Source organism: Cydia fagiglandana, chromosome 14, assembly GCF_963556715.1.
Source record: "Cydia fagiglandana chromosome 14, ilCydFagi1.1, whole genome shotgun sequence".
Lineage (NCBI taxonomy): Eukaryota > Metazoa > Arthropoda > Insecta > Lepidoptera > Tortricidae > Cydia > Cydia fagiglandana.
This window is the reverse complement of record NC_085945.1, coordinates 7,462,116-7,473,998: the sequence shown is the minus strand read 5'-3', so window position 1 is coordinate 7,473,998 and position 11,883 is coordinate 7,462,116. Positions and strand designations below refer to the sequence as shown.

General features: G+C 37.1%; 1 long non-coding RNA gene across 1 annotated transcript; it reads left to right on the top strand.

Moving 5' to 3' along the window:
* The first annotated feature begins 9,273 nt into the window (after nt 1-9,273).
* LOC134670542 (uncharacterized) lies at nt 9,274-10,896 on the top strand. Its single transcript, XR_010099082.1, has 3 exons — nt 9,274-9,301; nt 9,950-9,976; nt 10,708-10,896. It is a non-coding gene; the product is annotated as an uncharacterized LOC134670542 (long non-coding RNA).
* The last annotated feature ends 987 nt before the right edge of the window (nt 10,897-11,883 follow it).

The window sequence follows — 11,883 nt, the reverse complement described above, 5'->3', positions numbered from 1 at the left end:
GTCGAGTCGAGTCAACTCGAATTTCAACTCGGATCAGTGGCCGAATCGATTCGAATGATTCGAATTGAAAAAAAGTGGACTCGCCACATCGCTACGATAGTGTCACACATGAGCCATCTTAACGGCACTGAGTAGTCAACAATTAAACCACTCGTATGTTGAACTCGTTGGACGGATATACAAAAGTAGCACGGCCAGCATCAAGCTGCAAAGATGCAAATGAGGGTAAGGAAGTTACTGGAAGTAACAACCATTAAACTTATGAAGTGATGCGTACATAACACCTATTTTTTAGGGTTCCGAGCCCAAAGGGTGAAACGGGTCTCCATTACATAGACTCCACTGTCCATCTATCTGACTGTGACAGACAGCTGTCACCAGGCTGTATCTCATGAAAGTCATGAACCATGGTAGTTAGACAGTTGAAATTTTTAAAGATGGTGTATTTCTGTTGCCGCTATAACAACAAATAGGTACTAAAAAGTACGGAACCCTCGGTGGGCGGGTCCGACTCGCACTTGTCCGGTTTGTGTAATTCATTAAGGAATATTCAAGGATTAGTTAAGCGTGTCAAAGATGTTAACTGACGAACGACTGACAGAAATAGGGATGGTTTTCAAGTATATGTATAGGTATAGGCTGTAATATCTTGTAAACATTTATATTGATACAATCGAACTAGTGCAAAGGTTGTTCGGTATTTTAAAACCTTCTTTGATTTAGTTTGATTGGTTTTCTACATTTAAACAATGGCATATAAAAATAAGATGACTTTTCGATTTAGATTTGTACCAAAATCACGTATTTTATATAATATAATAATATAATAAACCGGCCAAGTGCGAGTCGGACTCACGTTCCAAGGGTTCCGTACATTATTAAATTTTTAACAATGTATTTTTTATACGTGAAACGCGAGTGAATTGCCTTTAAAATACCCGTAGGGGTAGGATCAAAAAATAAGTAATTAGTCCGACTCACGCTTGACTGCATATTTCTAATAGATTTTCCTGGCATCTATAGGTAAAGATTATTTTATGTATTTTTTTCAAAATTTTAGACCCACTAGTTTCGGAGATAAAGGGGGGGGGAATGGTCATTTTATGCCTATTTTCTTGAATTACTTCTAAACTGTTGATTCTAAAATTATTAAAAAAATATATTTGAGATTCTTATGATGAGCTCTTTCATTTGATATGTAACACGATATAGGTAGTTTAAAAAACTTTATTTTTTAATTTTCTCATTTACCCCCCAAAAGTGGCCCCTATGTTTAAAATTCATTTGTTTACGTTACATGTCCGTCTTTGGGTCACAATCTTACATATGTGTACCAAATTTCAACTTTATTGGTCTATTGGTTTCGGAGAAAATAGGCTGTGACAGACGGACAGACAGACAGACGCACGAGTGATCCTATAAGGGTTCCGTTTTTTCCTTTTGAGGTTCGGAACCCTAATAATAAAGAACCATGGTAAATATGTGTTTAATTCAGCATACATATACATTATTCACTTCATTTTTTGGTCCTTCAAGCCGGATGCTAACATACATACCTACATAATTCACTTCATATGTACCTACTAAGAAAAAGTGACCAAGGCGTCCAGTGCCCAACCTTGTGCAGCCAGATTACATGTAATAATGTAAAAATTAATATGTAAATGTAAAAATTAATATGTAAACTAGTACCTAGCTTAACGCGTGACGAAATTTAATGGAAACTTGTGATGATTCAAGTCGGTATCATTGAATCGATTACCCGACGCTTTCCGCATCAAATTGCATCAGAATCGAAGCGCTCAGTCGTAAAACATGGAGGCGAGATTCACTTTGTTTGTGGTATTTGCTGTTGCATTTCTAAAGGTAGGCATTTCTAAATTAAATAAAAGTTTTTGTGGCAAAATAAAGTGATTGACATCGAGGTTACCTTAACGTTACCTATCATATATATTTAAAACATTGTATAATAACATAGCTACAGCGAAGTACACAATACGGTCGATATCTTCTTTGATAATTTTGGTAGATTTCTCTTTTTGGCACTGTATACTAGTTTCAGTTTACGTTTTTATTTTTAAGTACTTACCAATTTGTAATTGATTTGTGTTCTTAAAATTTGTCGGTAATTTACAGCAAGTAGAAGTTACATTTTTTAATTAATAATCTATTACATACTTAGGGTCTGTCCATAAATTACGTCATCGATTTTTGACGATATACGACCCCTCCCCCCCTATAATCATCCAAAAATCATGCTTCGAATGACCCCGTTTCCTCCTACGTCATGCTACCATCATCCGATGTCCAGCCAATCTCAATCAATCAATTTTTATTGAAAGATAAGTACTTATTGAAAAAAATGCGTCATTTAATCCCACACTAAATAAAACGTCATCTCGACTGATAGTTAGAGCAGTGAAAGTGCAAGTGTTATTAACATTTGCACTGCGTGTAGTGCGTGTACTTTGAAAATCGTTGCAGATTTATCTTGGGGGCTATTCATAAATTACGTCATTCCAAATTAGGGGGGGACATCGCATGATGTAGGAGAAAACGGGGTCATTTGAAGCATGATAGGAGGGGGGGGGGGGGTCAAAAATCGTCAAAATTCGATGACGTAATTTATGGACAGCCCCTTGGTCTAACTCTACTAGAAATAAGATAAAATCAAACTCCTTTCTTCTTCAGAGATGTTCGAAATTAAAATGTAAATTATTGTAGATAAAAGATATTTGTGGCTTTCCATCAGAGAAGGGAAGAAGATGCTTCATCTGCAATAAGTTCGTTTTTATCAGAATTTCTGTTGGGATTTCACATGGAAACGTCCTTAATGTACTTGAAGCGTAAGGACCCTTATGTAATGGAAAGCCACATTGGTACACATAATAGAGTTGTCAGAACTGTATCAAATCAAGAACAATTTTTTATATTAGAATGTCGTGTTTTAGATTAAATTGCCTTGCCTTTGACGCCTAAATGGTTGGTTTAATAAACATGTATTTTGATGAACGGAATAGTTTTTTCCCAAAGAGTAATAAGTCCATAAATATTTACCTTTTATCCTGATACTTATATCCTTACTCGTATATATCTCATACATTTTTTCGGTAACAAATATTTAGGTAACTATTACTAAAACCCCGGACCCGGGTATGTCCTTAAACTACGTCCAAAACCACCGGTGGACGGGCAGCAGTGTCCCTCAAATTCGGTGTACTCGACTGCGATCGCCAACCCGCCTGCCAAGCGTGGCGATTATGGCATTCACCCCCCCATAAAAGGGGGAGACCTATGTTCAGCAGTGGACGTCTTATGGCTGAGATGATGATATTACTAAAACCAATAGGATGGTATTTAACAACGATCGATATAGGAACTAGGTACGTGTTATCCAATATATTATTTAAAGATATAAATATTTATTTCAGGGCACATTAAGTCTCTGCGACAGTAGGGTAAGTATATTATTGTTTCATAATTAAGTACCTATTAAAGAGTTACACACACTTTTTATAAAGTTATCGTAAAAAAGATAGGTACTTAACTACTTATGTTGAAGTTTCAAATTTTCTATGTAAAATTTCGATTACGATCAGTCGATTCAGTGTTGATATTAGTACAGGTTGGCCTGAAAATACGAAGATTTAGAGTTTTTTAATACTTATTTTTCATGCTTACACATATTTTACAAAATGTCATTAAAAATTAGAACTACAATCATTAACTTAAACAACGTACTAACTTCGAAATATACTTTTCTGGCTTAAATACACAAACAAAAAAAAAAATTCAACGTATTTTCGGGCCTCCTATAAACAAAATCAATTCAAATAATTTTTGACGCATTGATTTTTAATTCCATACAACGTCGTTTAAGTTAAATATGTACTCTTTGAAGCCATTTTCGTCAGTAGAAAAGAGCGGCAAATTTTAAAACCGTATGCGCGAAATTATCCCATAGAAATTTTTAATTTTGGGCCGTTTTCTACTGACAAACTTGCTTGACCGGTATATGTATTTTTTAATATCATCTTCCCTGTAGACAAAACTCTTTCTGTGCAGTGTAAGGGCCAAGGCTGCAAAGCGGGGGTATGATATTGCTTTATTTCCGTAAAAACACAAACTTAAGTTTATTTTTTAAGGCATGGATTGAGACAAGAAGCATGGGATACTGGGTAAGTTCATTTTTTAAAGCTTGGTGAAGCAGCAAACATATTGTGACGTCTCCTCTGTTACTGTCAACGTCTTGCCTCAAGATCTAACAGATGGCGATAGTAGAGCTACTTCCATACAAAGAGTGCAACCTTCTATGAAACGCAATACATTATCCTACATTGCGCTTTCGCAACCCCACATTCGTTGTGGCATTTTTAATTATCTATATGAGGATTTAATACACAATTGGTACTGAATTTGTTCTTATTTGAAAAAAAATTGTACCTCTATAGTTTGGGAGTACTACAAGCCAAATGAAGCTGGGATTGCCGTAGAGAATGTAGGACATCCTCTCCAGCAACCCCTACTGAATTAATACAGCTAAGTATTGAATAACTATATTACCTATTATATTATTTATAATCCAATCTCTAAATGAATATCATATTGGTTTTAGATCAACGATCGAGCTGTATGTGTTGCGACAGTAAGTGAAAAACATAATCAGTATTTTTAGGGTTCCGTACCTCAAACGGAAAAAAACGGAACCCTTATAGGATCACTCCTGCGTCTGTCTGTTTGTCCGTCTGTCACAGCCTATTTTCTCGGAAACTACTGGACCAATTAAGTTGAAATTTGGTACACATATGTAAATTAGTGACCCAAATATGGACATGTTTTTTTTTATAATTTTAAAATACATAGGTTAGAATTCAGAAAATAGCCACAAAATTACCATTCCTCCCCTTTAACTATCTCCGAAATTACTACGTCTAAAATTTTGAAAAAAAAATACACAAAATAGTTCTTTACCTATAGATGACAGGAAAACCTACAAGAAATGTGCAGTCAAGCGTGAGTCGGACTTATGTGCGGAACCCTAGAAACGCGAGTCCGACTCGCACTTGACCGGTTTTTTATGTATAAATGTAAAAAGAGGTACCGAGAGCTTCCGGCGCATCGTTTTTTATGGAAAGCATCCCGTGATCACCTGTCATGCCATAGAAAAGTTAGGGTCTCCCCAAATATATCGACGCGCGAAAAAGTCGTCGACGCGTTGGCAGGTGCCGGCCGATGCGAGCCGAGCCGAACGACGACTTTTTCGCTCTTATTGCGCGGACATAAAGCTTTTTCCTATCGGCTTTTGCCGAATGCGCGTCGATATATTTGGGGAAACCCTAAGCCCCGGAAGCTCATGCCCGGACACGGCCCGGTCTAACGTGAGTCATCCTTTACGAATTATTTATAAGAAAAACTGAATTTATAATTTCATTATTTATTACTAATTATTCTTGTATTTTACCAACTTACATGAAAAACATTAAGTTTTTGTGTATCTTAATATTTTCGTCTTATATTCAGTGTGTTGAGGACAAATGCGCCGCTTCTGTAAGTACTTGAACTAACACCACAGAGGTTCTACCGCGAAACACGTTCGACGTGTTGCCTGTCACACTTACGAACGAATTTACAAGTGCGACAGGGAGGCAACACGTCGAACATGGTTCGCGGTAGAACCTCAGGGCGGAAACGCCATACATCAAAATTCATTTGCGTTAATATGTGTGCGCGGCGCGTCTGTACACGCGTCATTGTGTATGTGTGGGTAAGTCGCTTTACTGAGAGGACGCCAGAAGTCCGCCAGATTCATGTCGCGGCCAGTCGCGGGGCGAGGTAATGCGAGTCGGGGCGGGGCGGTGCTTGGCCGTTCTGTATGATAATACTATTACTTTTTTCATCCCACTCGCTTAGTAAATGTGGAATTGCACGCAGGTTTAGCGGGAGTAATAGAAAAAGCGTTCTCCCTAGGGAGTTATGAAGTTTCTAGTGCCATAATTAACAGTTTTTTGTCTTTATACTTAATTTTTGTATCGCAAGTGTGATGAAAAACATTGTGTGTAACTCGGGGCGTAATAATATTGCAAACTCGAGTCTATAAATCGCTCCGGCAAGCCGTCGCGGTTTAACTTACTCTCGTTTGCAATATTCAACTTACGCCCCATGTTGCACAATGTACTATTTCTGTGCTAATACTGTAGGAAGACTGTTTTGTGTTAAGGTGGGTCTACGCTAGACGAACCGAGCACGAGCGGAGCCGTTCGCGGCATCAAGTGTGGACGTACAACGAACACGTCCACGAGCGCACTGCGAGCGCGAAGCAAATCCCTTTGTGTTCGTCAAAAAACCGACAACTGGCGGAACGCAGCCGAGCACGAACGAAACACTCACAGCTAGGGTTGCTAGTTGCTAGATGGTCGGGATTTGGCGGGATTCTCCCGATTTTTAGCATGTGTTCCCGATTCCCGACAAAGTGTAAACTGTCCCGAAAAACAGCTTCACGTTATAATACAATAATTTCAAGTTCCGAACTGTCGTCGAAGGAGCGAGCTGACATAGTGCCAATAATGTAAAATATCGTTGTTTTTAATACAATTACTATAATTTGAATGTAAAAATACATTCCCGACTTAAGGCCCAAAATCCCGAAAAATTGATATTGTTTCCCGATAATAGCGCCTTTCGATCTGGCAACCCTACTCACAGCGCGCTCGTTCGTGGCTTGTAAGTCGGTCCACATTAGACGAATTATGTTCGGCTCGTACTCGGCTTGCCTAGCGTAGACACACCTTTATGCATTTGTTTTAATATCTTCCATGTATGTCCCCAGTGCATCGCACCGGAATGTGTCGCGGAGGTACCTATTTCATTGAAAATAATAATAAGTGTTTTTTTCTACGTTTATCCATTTTTTTCCTCGAGTGAATACAAACAATGATTTATTATAACTCAAGATAGGAACGTTATAGACGTTCCAAAATTGAAGCGTTTACCGTGTGATGGATCCTCTACACGATGGGCCAGCGCTGGCCACTCCAAGGGACGCAGCCATGCTGTAGAATGAGATAGCAATATCACTTGCTCCCTCTAACGCATAAATGCGTCCCTTGGAGTGGCCGCCGCTGACACATCGTGTAGAGGAGCCATGACAAATTGAACAAGTTGCCTTTAGTCGCACCTGGGGGCCGATTTTTGAAATTCGATCGTTCGATTTCGTCATTCGGAAATCGGTGGAAAACGGCGAAATGCTAATTTTTTAAATACTAGCGATAGAAATTGGGAATCGAGTAGTATTGACCACTCGTTTTCAATTCTATTAGTAGAATTTAAATGCCTCGTAGTGGAGATATTATTGAACGAAATACACGAAATCGAGTAGTCGAATTTCAAAAATCGGCCCCCTGGGCTATAACCCCGAAAATCGAAGTTCGCAAATTGCGGGCATTTTTCTCTGTCACTCTAATTAGGTACGCCTTCATTGGAGTAAAAGAGAAAGATCTCCGCAATTTGCGGATGTCGGTTTTCGCGGTAGCCTCTCAGGGCAAGCGAGACATGTGCATGTTCTAACGAGCTCACCGAAAGAGAAAGAGACAAGCTCATGTTTAACAGCGAGAATAATAAACATTAATAAACTGGAAAATTAAACAAAATAGCGGATTTCTTCGTACGTAAATAAATATGGAAGTGCCTAATGTATTTTCAATGTTATCGAAAAGTTGTAACGAATTACTTAAAGAATTTATTGCAAATTTTTCAGTGCTCGGGATTGCTGTGTAGTGCAATGGTAAGTGTAGGTATTCTGAATAAAAAAAATGATAATATTGATCTACTATTTACTTTTAAAAAAATCTACAAAATCATTAAAATACAATCTTTATTCATGGTATTTTCAAGTCCTGTTAACTATTATGATAGTTAACAGGACTATGGTTCTCGGTTTCTTTAAGCATAAATCTTTAATCCGCAGTTCTAAATAGCGAGTCTATTTTACGAAATTTTGGAGTGCGTGGCCTGGACTGCACTTGACCCCGAACATGATTTACTATACTTATACAATAATATTTATCTTAAAATAAGGCCGGATGAAAAAAATCCCAAAAATACAACGGAGGTTATGTGGGGAGGGGGGTAGCCAAAAACCTCACCAAATATTACCAAAGTGTAAGGGGGGAGGTCAAAAAAATTTGTGTCCTTTCGGTATACTATGCCTATGCCTATTCGTGGCTGCGCTATGGAGTGATTCTGTGGGGATCCAGCACAGATGCTCAGGATCTCATTGTCATGCAAAAACATTGTGTCCGTATTCTTGCTAACATACGAGTGCCGGAAAGCTGCCGCCCGTTCTTTTTGAAATATAAATTACTGACCCTACCTTGTATATACATTCTAGAAACAGCAAACTTTGTACGAAAACACTTACACCTATACCAAATGCGTAAAGACTTAGTAGCAGGTACCACGATATGTAACAATTTATTAGCTACTCCGACATGTAATCTAGCAATATATAAAAATAGCCCCCACGTAAGATCAATCAAAATATTCAACAAGCTTCCTCATAATATATCCACTGAGACGAAAGACAAAATATTTAAAAGAAAACTCATTAACTTACTTACCGAGAAATGTTATTATAGTATTGACGATTTCCTAAATGATGATAACCTTAATTAATCAACTAATCTAACCTACTTTTTTCGATGTAAGGCCATAAATATATTTTATTCGAATAAACTATTATAAATGTAATTAAATTAAGATATTAGAGAATTAAGTAAAAATTAAGTGTTTAAGTAAATGTAAGACAGCTACAATCATATTGTAACACCCTCACAGGGTAACATGTACGCTTCCTAACATTGTATTTAACATCATGTATTTCTATGCATCAATGTACATGTATGCAATAAATGACAATAAACAATAAACAATAAACAAAAAGTAGCCGAAAACATCTCGCCTCATTTGTGCATAACCCCTAATATGTAAACGTCACTATAATTCAGTGCATAGTTACTTTTGGAGGGAAAAAGTTACCACTACTTTTCAGGTTATAAAATTTCTTTCATTTCAGGGTTTGAACCTCAGTAATGCTGCATTGCAGAAAACAAAATGATTCTTGAAAAATATGCTACTGTTAGCATACATGCTACTGTTAGGATCCTTTCAAAAATAGAGAAATAAAAAACTTACAAATCGGCCGTGGCATACTTAATTAATGAGACAATAGGTACATAATATGTTAACTTAATTAATTGACTATATTGTATAATTTCAGTGTGAAGGCGACAGGTGTAATGCAACAGTAAGAAATTATTTTTAATCGACTATTAAATATATATTTGTTCAAGATATTTTTTTTGTAATATCTAAAAGCAGATGTATTTTTTACTAACATAATATTCCATACTCAAGTATAATATGTACAACATTATCAATAAAACAAGTAAGGGACATAACTTTGTGTCAGAAGTTATTCCCTAGACTGGGTAAATAATGTGAAGATAATTAAATGCGTGTATAAAAATAAGTTCAGTAAGTTTAGTCAAAACACAACACTTCTAGAAAAAAAAATATTTAACCTGCACGGAAATCATGGTCGCCTTTTTATCATCTTGTCACCTGTCACGTTCTAACAAGTATCAAAGTGCGAAAGTGACGCATGACATGACAGGTGATGATGCGACCATGATTTCCGTGCAGGTTGAATATAAATGTGAAGTGTGTTTTGACTGAGCTTATTTTTATACACGCTTTTTTAGCCTTGCTGGCTTTAATACATGCATATACCGGGTGTGGCCTATAACACGAGCAAACAATTAAAACATAGATTGTACTCCTCAAACGGTGACACTTTTGTTCAACGAAAAAATTATGAAGTATTTAGACTCCCTATTTTTCATACAAAATAAATATTATTTTCACTAACAATCACAATTATTTTACAATTCAGTGCAATGGTCTCAGATGTACCGCAACTGTAAGTACCTACTATTATATTTTGTCATAACTTCAGTTCTAAGTTCGCTTTAAGCTAGTTACGCCTTAGGCCCACTTGCACCGTCCCACTAACCCGGGGTTAAGCAGTTAAACCGTTAACCTAGTGTCAAATTGTACTGGTAACCATGGCAACTTCAAGTTTAACCGGGATAGTGGAATGGTGCAAGTGGGCCTTAGAAATTAATTCTGTGGCCCTAGTGAAAGCCCGGACAAGTGCGAGTCGGACTCGCCCACCGAAGGCTCCGTACTTTTTAATATTTGTTGTTATAACTAGCGGCAACAGAAATGCATCATCTGTGAAATTTACAACTGTCTAGATATCACGATTCATTCATGAGAGCCTGGTATCAGACAGACTGTTTAAGGCCTACTATGTTGTATAAGTTACTCTATGGTTTAGTATTTTCACTAGTGCTGCACTCTGGCGGCTTTAGAGAATATAACCATGCAACGGAGACGCAATGTCTATAATTTTCGACAAAATAGTCTGCCATTTTTTGCGGGGGAGGGGCACATCAAATGTATACGTAACGCAAACATAGCCATGTCAGATAAACGTCACTCAATACATGTGGTTGACATGACCATTGGCCGCCTATTTTCGACAGAGGGGAACGCCTGTTAATGACCACTCCGTTTGGTTATAGAACATTGCATATGCTATGTTAGATTGTTAGTATCAATGTGAAAGGAACAATTTTTTTTTTTCAGTGTAAGGGCGTCGGATGCTTTCAATCGGCGGCCTTTTGGTAAACAATGATACCAGAAGCGGTACCATGGTCGCATTTTTATCCCCTGTCATGCCATGCGTCACTTTCGCACTTACATATTGTTTAGAACGTGACAGGCATGGTGACAAATGATAAAGAGCCGACCATCTTAGCCCTACAAGTTTACTTAAAATATAGGTACTTATTACTTTAATAATGTTCTTTTATTTTTGTCCTAATTATTAACTACATTTATTAGAAAAGGACAGGTTGTGAAATGTGAATACATATAAACTGATATATAGTCTGGTAAACAAGTTTTGTCAGTAAGAGTAGATTTAATAAAACTATTCGTCCTTCGTGAGGTTATAATATTGACAAGACTGGGTAAGAAAAAGAAAATAAGATTATTTCTGCCACTGACAAACGTCTCTTGCCAAACTACGATGCTGGGCTATAACCGTGAAAATCGAAGTTCGCAAATTGCAGACATTTTTCTCTGTCTCTCTAATTACGCCTTCAATAGAGTAAAAGAGAAAGATTCCCGCAATTTGTTTGTTTTCGCGGTAGACCCTCAGTGTTAGCTTCTGTCAGCGTCTTCGTCTGCGTTGAATGATGTTGGTGAATGAAAAACTATCCCATGTCCTTCCTCAAACCTTCAACTATCTCCATACCAAATTTTGTCTAAATCTGTTCAGGGGTTTAAGCGTGAAGAGGTAACATACGACAGACAGCTATAGTTCGTTTTTTAGCATTAGAAAAAGACTATACCTAACCAACCTTGACGTGTCTTTTAATTGAATAACGCTTTTTAAAAATCAGTAACTATTACTTATGAAAGCAAAAGCTTTCATGGCACTTAAATCTTATTTTGTGTTTCCTTTTATAAAAATTTTATGCTTACGAATAAATCAATTCTATTCTATTCAAAAGAATGTATGTAAATAATCGTATATGACTCATATTTTCCGTAACTTATTTTTCAAAATTGTGTGTCAATAAAAAGACGCCAAGATTGTTTACCTTTTTTCTAATGCTAAAGAAACGAACTATAAATCGACACGAGTATAACGTTTTACTGGTTTTACACTACATGTCCCTTCAAATTTTCGACATAGGCACGTATCATGCTAATTACCGCACTAGGGTGGTAAAGTTTTTTTTTTGTAAACGAACA